Genomic DNA, 12,075 nt, shown 5'->3' with positions numbered 1-12,075 from the left:
CATTTCTGTTTGAAGTTTGCTCACATTGCTGAGGGCAGAATCTGGCACAACTGAAGTTGTGTGTGAGCATCTGACAGGAGAATTCCACCTGCTCTGAATTGCTCTGCTTTGTGTCTGATGAGAAATACATTATAAAATCAGACCCCAATGATAAGTAGCTAGATAATATTTTCAGTATCAAGGTACCATTAAAATCATTTTTATGTATGCATTTTATTGAATTCTGAAAGCACTGTAAATATTTGAGTCTAGCATTCTTTTTTTTTTTCCATTATGAAATAATAAGAAAGAGAGAAACAAGGAAGGAAGGAAGACCATAGAAAGAGATCAAAATTGACTCAGCAGTGAGGCTCCATTCTCTTTTAATATACTATGGAGAATAATATTCCCTATTACATTATAGGATTCCTGACATTGTTTCCTGGTGGAAACACTGTATTTTACTGCCGAAATCACACCTGAAATATCTTACTGAATATCTATGTAATCTAAGTAATGACATAATGCTCTGGTCAGATACTTGCTAGGCTAATACCCAACCAGTTTTATGTTTGCTCTATTAATAAAATAGTCTACATTAGCTAACAAATGTCTTTCTCAGAATTAGACAAGTTAATGTTATCATCTTCAGAGTAACAGCAGTCTCAGGTGACAAAATCTGTGTCCCTTGATACATCTCAAGCGAAAAAGTCAGGCAGAAACATTACTAATTTACAAGGAAAAGACATGTTTTATCACTTATTTCCCAATAACTGGGCCAACCTCCATTCCATTCTACAAGTGCTCAATTTTAGCTGGTTGAAAGCTACATAAGTGAGAGATGTCTTAGAATCTGACGAAGTGTAAGTACAACTAGGATCCAGGTTAACACCTTAGGATACAAGAATAGTTCACATTCCTCCCTTTACAGAATAAAAGTAATTTATCTACCAACATTTAAGTTAGCTGTGCCAAAAGAAACTATGTCTCTGGACATATTTTCCCTAACACTTGTACATAGGGGAAGGAGCAGTGGTTCAAGTTCAGCGCTTTATTCTTTTTGTGTTCTTGCAATTAAATACTACTCCAGAAGGTGGGCTAAACTTACAACTTTTCTTTTGGTTCAGTAAGTGACTATGATGGGGCTCTAGAGCAGGGGTTACGAACTCAAGGGCTTTCAGGGTTCAGGCAGGGAATGTCAGTGAGTGAAGAGGACTGGTGGGGACTGGGAGGAACTGAAGGACAACTCTGGCCAAGGGGTAGCACAGTTTGAGCCAATGCCGCTTTGGGGAAAGTCACACCTGGTGTCAGCACTTCTAGAGGACAACATCTGAACTTTTATATGACATTTCCCAATTTTGGTATTTTAACAAATTAAAGCTTTAAAAAGTCATGCAAGCCAAATAAAACATGTCATGGTCAGACATGGATCAGGGACTAATTTTACAATTGGGTAATAGTTAGGACAGACAATTACAAAAGTAGCTTCACATGATGTTATATGTAATTTTCCTTTATTCATGTCACTCAGAATGATCACAAATGTATTTATTTGTTACCTACGTAATATACCATAATATTTACATCTGGAATTTATTCAACTGAAGGAAAGTAGAGGATTAAGCAATTACTCTGAAATTGAAATTAATTTATAGGCTTATCAATAATCTAAGGAAAAAATTCATCTTCATATGGGAGACAAAGCCCAAGATCACAGGTATCAACTCAGTAGGCTATAAAGGATATATATTAGGGAGATGGCTTTTCTCCATCCATTCAGGGAAGGGGAGTAAGCAGACACTAATGCCTTTGGATGCCTTGCCTAACATGTTTTCTGATGTTTTACTACTTTTCTAAAACAGCACTGGTCAGAATTTACTTTATCTCTTCCTATCCTACCTCCTTGTTTTCTCTTCTCCACCTTGTCTTTTTCTTTTCTTTCTTTTTTTTTTTTTTTTTTTTTTAACTCTAAGGCACACAGTGTCCCCCTATTAAAGTAATCTTCTTGGCAGTAATCTTAATAACAAAGGATTTCCACGACTCCCACATCGCATCATTATGCAGGGACCATAGTTTAGAAGACTTTCAGAATGATATCACTGTGTCTGTAATAAGTAGCAATTGGTTCTGTGGGCAACAGCAATAAAGCACAGCCAAAGGATTATAAAGGTTGTTGAGATGCTGGTGTAACAGATGAAGACAAAGACCTTAAGACAATGACACTCTAGATTGTGCATTAATCTTTCACTTGTCTTTGTAAAGTAGGGCCTAGTTATAAGCAATCCCCAAACTGGATTAAGAACTATATTAAAACCCAAAATAAACTTTGTATGTGCACGTTTTGTTCTAAGCGAAAGTATTGTGGTTGTTATGTCTAGAGTACTAAAGATAGATTAGTTGTACATGAGTAAAATGTTATAGTGCCGATCTCTGCCATCTAAAATCTGATTAAACTTCAGACCCAAATAGTTACTCCCTGGGCCTAAACTTCCCATTGCTCTAATGTTCTTGCACTTAGATTATGAATAGCAGAAAACAGATTCTTCATGAATCCTCAGCAAATGAAAATTTCAACTCCTTTTGATGACTACATTATCCTCACAAAACATTATTGCCACCAACAAAAACAATGTCAATAATTTCAAAACACACATATATGTATGTGTGTATGTGGATATTATATGCATTATTGTGTGTGCATATAAATAGGTAGATAGATAGGAGAAATAGTAAATGATTTTCAGATTCTCAAAAGGCTAATCATCTAATGTCTATTATTCTAGGTTTTTTTTGAGATGGAGTCCCACTCTATCACCCAGGTTGGAGTGCAGTGGTGCAATCTTGGCTCACTGCAACCTCCACCTCCCAGGTTCAAGTGATTCTCCTGCCTCAGCCTCCCAAGTAGCTGGGACTACAGGCATGCACCACCGTGCTCACCTAATTTTTCATGTTGGCCAGGCTGGTCTCGAACTCCTGACCTCAAGTGATCCATCTGTCCACCTTGGCCTCCCAAATTGCTAGGATTACAGATGTGAGCCAACATGCGTAGCCTAATGTCTATAATTTCTTCTTATAAGAGAACGGATTGTGAAGCTAGCCAGCCTGGGTATAAATCCTGGTTTTGTTATTTACTAATTATATACATTTGAGGTGACTTCTATTGCCTCACTTTTTCTCATCTGTGAAATGGGATAATACTCTATAAGGTTGTTGTTAGAATTAAGTTAAATGAGTCTTTTTTTAATAAGATCTTTACAGTGGTGTCTGACACATAGTAATGCTGTATAAGACATGTTAAATGGAAACCTAAGCTCACTTCACATTGATTGTTCTTTCCTTCTAAGGCCTGCAATGCCCATTAATAGTGTGCACTCTCTTCTCACTAATTTCTATTCCTTGGTTCTGACATAATGCATTTTTCATTTTATTATAGTCCTCATTTTGTCTATGGTCTACTCATTGTACACCATAAGTGTACTTAATGAGTTGTTCAAGTAATATATTTAACTAGGAGATGCTTAAAGATTTATAAATTTTTTTGTGCAGGGTCATAAGGAGCCATTTTTTTAGTATAATAACAGATAAAAGGTTACATTCAATTGCAGGACAAGTAATTTTGTTTATATTATAAAATGAACATCTAAACAGCTGTTACAAGAACAGATTACTCAGGAAGATTGTGAAAATGCCTATGGAAGGTTTTTAAATGGCAATGATAATTATTAATCAGGAGTATATGTGTACTCCTAGACAAGATGATCTTTCAAAATAGCTGTCAAAAGATCACAAACCTAAAAGTTCTCTTGAAAATCAGGCAAAGCCCCAGATCCAGGACCATGGAGAGCTCACCCAGGACAAGTGGTGCCCGGAAGTGGGGAAGCTGGACAGCAGCTGCCTCCTCAACCTCTATTTTTGGGGGCAAGGTCAAATCATGAAATTCTTTTCAAGCTAGAAGCTAGCAAAATATATCCCCAAAAAAGTTTTTTAAAAAGGGTGCTAATGCTATCAAAAAGCCAATATTACGAAACTGACTCAGAATTTGCCATCTTTGTGAATCTACCACAAAGCTGGATAAGGGGTCAATTGTTTACTGGGCCACTTGTCCACAGTGGGAAAAACAGATAGCTTTGGACTTGATGACTTATTTAATTAAAAGAGGTAAGCTATCCTTTGTGGTTGATCAAATTTAGCTTTGAAAAATTGATTACTTCGGTTTCCCACTTCACAGAGATGGTTATAATGATTATGGAAATAATACAGCTGTACATCCACAGAGGATAACAAATATTAAAAATAGGTAGCCACAGAGTATAGAAGCCAACTTAACCAAATATTTCTTCCTCTTCAGTGATATCTTCATAGCCATATTTTAATCAACTTTTAAATAATTTATTTTTATGAAGGAGGTTCAGATACTGACCTTATTGACAGATCCACACTACCTCTATGTAAAAATCCTTCTCCAAGCTGTAGTTGGAACACATAACACCTTCACGTAAACTTTTAGAATATAATATCTAGTCTTTATAAAAGAACATGGCAGGTTTTGGGTATCTAACTATAGGGTAAAGGAGAAGCAGGGTCAAAACCATTTTAAATTTTACCTTTTTAAAGTACTTCTAAGGAGTCAGACAGACAGGTTTTTATGGATTTTCCTACTTGTTTTGCTTAGGAGAACCCAGCACTACAGACTTCTACTATTTATCAATTAATCTGGCACGCAGCCTCAAAGGAAGAAGGTCGACCTGTATTAAAAATGCAGCCATCAAAAATTCATCAAAGGCTTCGGCATTTTAACTCATGAACCTTTGAACACCTGCATACTTGTCAGATCTCTGGTCGTAGTTAACGGTGAAATCTATAGTTACTCCCATACCTACACTTGCCCTGACATGAGCCGAATGAGGAGCCTTCCCAGGGAAAAAGTACAGTAAAGAGTCTATAAGCAATGCTTGCCCTTTCTTCATTACTTTTAGTAGAACAGCCCACCCCACATTGACATTACATAGAGCTCAAAGTCAATCAAATCAGCCTACTTCAAAGGAAAAAAATTCTTCCAAGAATATTTTTTTTGGCATGGTTGTAAATACCAACTTTCTTACAAGGTAATGGTAATGTAATTGAGAAATGCACAAACAACTATTATCTGGTAGGATATGCACAACAAAGCTCACAAATTGAAGTAGGTTAATGCTCTCCAAAAAAGATAATAATTTCAGAAATCTTCTTTAATGTGTGTAAAGAAAGCTGGATAGTATACACTGGAAGTTAAAACTGGAACCTTCAAGTTCAAGGTAAGAACTCTGCTGCTTAACTAATGCACTGCTCATAGCTGTCATCATTAATTTATGTTAGCCTCTGTAAACATCAAGAGTATAATAGGCCAATTTCACAACTAAATATAGATGCACATTTTGCCCTTATATAAATGGCAGATTGCTGCTGTAGATCATCACTGCAGAAACACATCAGTAAAGATGCACTGTTTGATGGTCTGATGCTCACACAATATATAAAACCAGTTGTAATGGTTGTTTGGAAGCAAAGTGTAACATAGCAGCAAAATTTCATTTGTTCCACAAACTCAGGATATATTAAGCTTGGCTGACAAAGACTGTTTGATGTGCTAAATCAGTTTGACCTTCATTCTTGCTTTATTTTTCTCATTTAACATGTGAAATGACCATTATTTTTCCACATGTAGGAAAATATGAAATTGATTGCTTAAAAAATATGTCAAAAAACATCTGCAACTGCTAACATTTGATAAAGTATCAAAATCAAGATGTATACTTACAGTTTTTAAACTAAGATAAATTCTGATGGGATAATCCTGACCCATTTGACTTGTGGTAAAATAGATCAAAAGAGTAATTAAAGCCATTCAACTGAATGCCTTCCCTCATCTTCAGAAAATGCCTTGTGTATGTTTGAACTTAATAATTAAATTAATTGGTTTTAGCCAATGAGCATTTTCATTCTTAACACTTTAAATAAGAGGATTTAATTCCAGAATGAGTCATTAGAATAGTAATAAAGAACGCTGAGAGGTCTGCACAGTCCTTTTCAACTGATGTTCACCTTGATTCAAATAACCCTTGAATAAACCACAGCAAGACCAAACTATTCATTGTATTCTTTGGTGTCTGCCAAAAAACCTCATGAATCAAAGTGTTTTGTTCTTCATTTTCCCCCAAGAACTTTGAGCTATATAACTGGCAGTTCCGTAATAACGGAAAAAAACCGCAGTTTTATCAAGTAATTTCTTTCCACCCAATAAATTGCACTTTACCTTGGAGCAACTTGTATATTTCACACCTTAAATTTCTATTTACCAAATCAGCTAATCACTTCACAATTGAACTCAGAACAAAAAAAAAATTTATCAATTAAAGTGGTTGAAACTCCTGCAAATTATCATTTAGGAATGAAGTAATTGCTTTCATCAGGGCAGAAAAGCCCGCCAGAACAGAAATGTCACTTTAGATTAGTGTTCTCACTCCTGAAGCTATGGATGACACAGCTGATATAAGACTAAATGCCAAGACCAATCAATTGCTTTTGTGGCTCTGCTCTGAGCTGCTGTAAAAGGGGCCATTTTCTAGGATCTACTCTTCATTATAGTAAATGCTATCTCCTTGGTAACATAATTCCATTTCTCATAAATTCTGTCTGAGAGCATTGTCCTAACAATGGATGTTTGTGGAAAAGAATGCTGTTGGTTTAATGCACAGAATTAAGTGTGAATGGCTGTCAAACTGCTATAGTTTACTAGTTCTTAAACATAAATTGAAGTCTTATACATTAAAAAGAATTCTTGAGGATAAATGAATGTCCTGAACAAGGGTAAAATGTTGTATTTGAAGGTTCTGTGTTCTGTGCCACTGGTTTACAATTTGGACTATTCTAGTATTTTTCCTGTACATCAAATCAATCAGTTTACACTCAGAGATGGGTGAACACTTCACTTACTTTCTCAGCAGTGCAGTTTGCAAATGTGAAAACTCAGAAGCAAATATGGACTCATTAGGCAACTGCATGCGATTTGTGAATAGCCACAACTGTGTGTGTGTGTGTGTGTTTAATGTTCTTTCAGCTGAGAACTTCCTGGAAAGCATCCAGATCTTAATCTGTATTGTTCATCCCCCTGAAGTTACAAGAATCTGGGTTGCAGGCTCCAATTAAAAGGAAATTGAAGAAGCTAATATAGTGAGAAAGCAGCAATTCCCTGCACTGCTGTCTTCAGGTCGGAAGTTTAGAAAGAGATTCAGGATCACGGGTCTTTGCCCGACATGGGATAAAGGCTTTCTCATCCTGGTGAGCACACATGTGTAACTTCCATTAACAGTAACAGGAGTCGTGAGCACACATTGAGAGGAAAGTCCACAGCTAAATATTTGAAAGGGTCAGAGCATCTCTGCAGAAAGGAAAAATGAGAGGGAACTGTGGGCACCCTTTGATGGCAGGACATTTCACTGACTATGCAAAGGGCAATTGCTGGAATTTCTACCACTCCAAAGAACTACAGTACTATTTTTCATAATATGAATAACAGGAAAGAATACATGCTATTTCTGCTTTTTTAACAGTATACAGCACCATCAAAGAACATCATGGAACCTAATATATTGATAAACATGAATATGTTTAAATGCTTACTATATTTCAGTCAAGGTCCAAGTGTTTTCAACATCATCTAGTTCATGGTTGTGAGTATCAGCAATGAAGGGGAAAACTGGTAACAGTGACTATGGAAGCTAGTAGTCTACGCTGGATATGACTGATGCTAAAAACAGCATCGTTTTCAGCCACTATCGGCAGGGGGAGCACTGTATGAGTTTTTTTTTTATTTTCCCTCCAGCTTTCCACACCCATCCCCCAAAACTGGGAGTTTTCTTGTTTCAGAGAGGGCTTTCCCTGGATGCTGGATTTTAGGTGCTAAAAACAGGACATTCCTGGGCAAACCAGGATCCTTGGTCCTCCCAGAAGTCTTACTGCCCCACAAGAAAATTCAAACAGAGAGAGGAAAAGTAACTTACCTAAGGCCAATGATGGTTGGAGATGTCATTTGAACCTTGGCAAGATAACTCAAGTTCTTATCACTAATGTGCAATATTGCCACTATAGGAATAAAATCCTGATTCCCTTTTTTCTATTTATATGACAATTAGGTCACTGATAAAATTTTATTTAATTTATAATCACCCTTATAAATTTCATAATAATTGCAATGAAAACTTAATTCCTTAATGAAATATCCAATAAAACCCCTATTTTCAGGCTTATAAACACCTATTCCAATTTGGAGTAGATAGATTTGCTGTTAATTGCTATAAGTCCCAAACTAAATTGCTTTGGAATTCAAATTCAAATGACCTTTCTAGAGGGAAAATTCATTTTTTCTTTTAATTTTCTTTAAGTGTGATTTCAAACACTTCTGAAAGCACAACTAAGTGGAAGAAAGCTTCTGAAGACTTTCAAGCTTGATATAACACATTTGGAAGGGAGAAAGTATGCTTTGACAAGTTTAAAGATCTTTATGTATGAAAAATTTAAGTTATGGTCAAGTGAATACTGGCAAACATAGCATATGCTTTACTTGACACCAGTGAACACACCATTATACTTTATCCACGTTCCTTTGTGAAATAGAGATCACCAAGTAAAATGGTCCCTCTTTTTAAACACTACAACTGAGAATACAAGTTCATCAGCCTCAAGAAACTGTACACTCCTTCTCTCACTTATCTGTTTTTTTTTTTAAGACACATATTGTTATTTCACCTTTCATCCAGATTCCAAAAGCACATGTATGGTTGCCAGGAGCCTAAATTATTACAATTTCTAGAAAACACTTTAGCAACTACATATCCAAAGGCTTAGAAATTTGTCCACTTTAGGCCCATGCTAACTTATAGAAACCCTTAAGAAAAAATAACCAAGTATGTAAACAAACATATAGCCAAAAAGGATATTTACTGCATTTTTAATAAGCTTTAAAGTATGGGATATTCTCAAGATACTGAACAAGGACCTTCAAAAATATTCAATGGCTTAGAAATACTTTACAATATGTTCAACAATAACTGGCAGTTTCTAAAGCAGCATGTGTTGAGATCATATAATTATAGCTATATATCTTTAAAGATATGGAGATAATATATATCCATTATCTGAATGAGCTGCTAGATATCAAAATATTAAGATTGTTTATTTCTACATGGCAAGACCATTTCTTTTGCATATAGGGTGTGGAGCCTAACTATCTGCTGGACTTTCTTTAGTAAACTTTTTAATATAAAAATTACTTTCTGAAAAAATGAAAATATATTTTACTGGATCCATATTGAGCATGAGAAGTGCCTTGATACTTAAAGGCATTTTTTTCCCCCAATAAATGATTGGCCAAATAGTGCTATCAAATGCCATCCTTTCCCTACTTTTTGCAATAGTAGGGCCTGAGAAGCATTTGGAGAAAATGCTTGGCTTGGTCACGCCTCTAAAAGAGAGTTGGAATTGGAATGGCTGGGAGAAGTCTTCGTCCCTTCTTCAAGTTATCCCACAAGGGTCTTAACCAGACAACTGAGTCCGTTAGCATGCAGCCAGGGTTTCCATGTCCTTTATGGCCCCCTCGAAATCCCAAAGCAGTGCTTTGTTCGGTGTATAATTTGCCGGCTGCTGGTTGGCGATGGAACGTGATTCCATTCAGTGATTGACTTTTTCTGTGCGTCACACCCTTGAAAACCTGATGGCAGCTACAGGCTCTTACGGAGGAGAAAACGTATACAAATCAACACACAACATATTGCACAGACAGCGCTTCCTGAACTACGTTCTCAGACCCTGTCCCAAGTCTGGGTTAAGAAGCTGCCACAATTGATGGTATCTTGGGGTCTCTACCAAGCTTTGTAACACAGACCTAACTACTGTAATTAGAATCATTCTTTGCTTTTTAATTAACTACTGTACTTCCCATCTCTAATAGGTTTGGCCCTTGTTGGCAGGGTGGCTCTATGGCATAAGACTACATATATAAGGAGCCTAAATGTTTTATGTGGCAGGGATTATCATGTAAGATTTAATTTGAAGAGCCATGATATTTCACATAGAAGCATTTAAAGTGAGACAACATAGGAAATGCCTGTTTCTAGGCTTCCATTACTCAGGAACCAAGTCTTCCCTGGACCCTACACGCGTTTTAAAAAAGTGCTCAGTCCTCTGATAAGCTGCTATTCCTTTATTAGGTGCTTAGTCATCTCATAAAAATCTGCCTTTGAGGAATTACAAATTAGTTATTCTAACCAAGTCTACTTAAGTAACAGGATGACAAATATTGGTAACATTTTTTTTTTTTTTTTTAGACAGGGTCTTACTCTGTCACCCAGGCTATAGTGCAGTGATGCTCTCTCGGCTCACTGCAACCTCCACCTCCCAGATTCAAGCAATTCTCCCACCTCAGTCTCCCAGGTAGCTGGGACTCTAGGTGTGTACCACCACACCTGGCTAATTTTTGTACTTTTCAGTAGAGATGGGGTTTGGCCATGTTGGTCAGGCTGGTCTCAAATTCCTGACCTCAAGTGATCTGCCCACCCCGGCCTTTCAGAGTGCTGGGATTATAGGCCTGAGCCAACACACTAGGCCTAGTAACATTTCTATGTAGAAAACAAATGTTTAAAATATGTAACATAAAAATAAAATAATTAGGCACATTTAAAAATTTATTGCATGAGCTTGCAAGTTGCTCATGGAAAAACAAAAGATTGTATCATAATATAAGCACATATAAAACTGAAAAGTTTCAGTTATCTTAATTGAAAGTCAGCCCTGAATTTCTGGATTTTGAACAAATCATTAATGTAACATTAATAGTAACATTAATCCTAACTGTTGAGAGTTCTCAGATGGAGGAAAGCACATGATTTGGAAGCTGATGTAGAGACTACTTAATTGAAATGGGGCAATGAAAGCCAGCAATTTTCTCAATGTGCCCCCATCACAAAGCCTCCACAAATAACTTTAGTATCAGAACCTATAATCCACTGAATAATTGGTTGAAATACACAAAATGTGTACTACATGATTGAGCACTTCCCCCTGAACTGACAGCTCAACACGATCCTTGACCAAGGCGGATATCCTGTTGCCTGCCTGTCACAGGACGCTTTACATGAGCCCTTTCTTAAATACACCTTTCTTCTCTCTGCATTTCATTTGGTTTTGTTTGGGCTGAGATACTCATCTCAAAAGTGTCCTTTTGAGTTATCAGGCAACAAAATATCACTAAGTCTTCAGCTTCACTTCTGAAAACGGCAGTGATTCCCAACGGCATCTTTACAAAGACAGTGTGGACTTCAATGAACCACCAAGGGCAATGGGGCAACATGGCCATGTTCCCATGGTTGTAGAACTGAGTCACTTTTCAAACACACAAACACAAACACACACACCATTGTTAGGAGAGTGAATTTTATATACAGCTGCCTCTAGCTATAACTTCACCAATTACTCAACACTTCCAAACTTCTTAGAGGTAGTATTTGAGCTTTACTAGCATTAGATAAAGTTGGCGTTCTATTAAGTGTCCCAGGATGGTCCTTCAAATGCCTTCTGTCTTTCTCATTTTATTCTATTTGATTTCTTCTCAGAATCATTCATTTGGATTAGTCATATCTCTTTTCATAAAATTCATACATGTAAGAAGAGTGGTATAGTTTGGATTTTGTTCGTTTTCTGAAATGGTTAGACTATTGTATTGTAAATGGAATTAAAGGAAGGGTCACAAAAACTCAAATACCTGCAGGATCAAAGAAAATTACGCAAATGAGCAATGATGACTACGTGAAAGGAAGCAGTGCAAGCATGATGATTAGTGGAAACTGGATCTCACTGCTGAATAGTAACAGGGAATGGTGGGTCCTGTGGAAAACTGGAAAGCACTTGCCCAGCACACAGGGCATATTCATTATTCATGAAAACATTTGTTACTAGATTGGAATGTGGCCCCAAAGTTGCCAGATCTTCCTTTCAGAAAGAAGACTAAAATCCAGATTTTTTAATATAACATCTTCCAGTTTTTGGAAGCACTGGCATCTTATT

The 12,075-nt window shown here is 36.6% G+C and overlaps 1 protein-coding gene across 6 annotated transcripts in view; it reads right to left on the bottom strand.

Annotated features, from left to right (window-relative positions):
* NPAS3 (neuronal PAS domain protein 3) overlaps positions 1–12,075 on the bottom strand; it is an 867,987-nt gene that overhangs the window by 599,204 nt on the left and 256,708 nt on the right. The window lies entirely within an intron of this gene.

This window comes from Theropithecus gelada, chromosome 7b (genome assembly GCF_003255815.1).
Source record: "Theropithecus gelada isolate Dixy chromosome 7b, Tgel_1.0, whole genome shotgun sequence".
NCBI lineage: Eukaryota > Metazoa > Chordata > Mammalia > Primates > Cercopithecidae > Theropithecus > Theropithecus gelada.
This window is presented reverse-complemented; position numbering and strand designations above follow the sequence as displayed.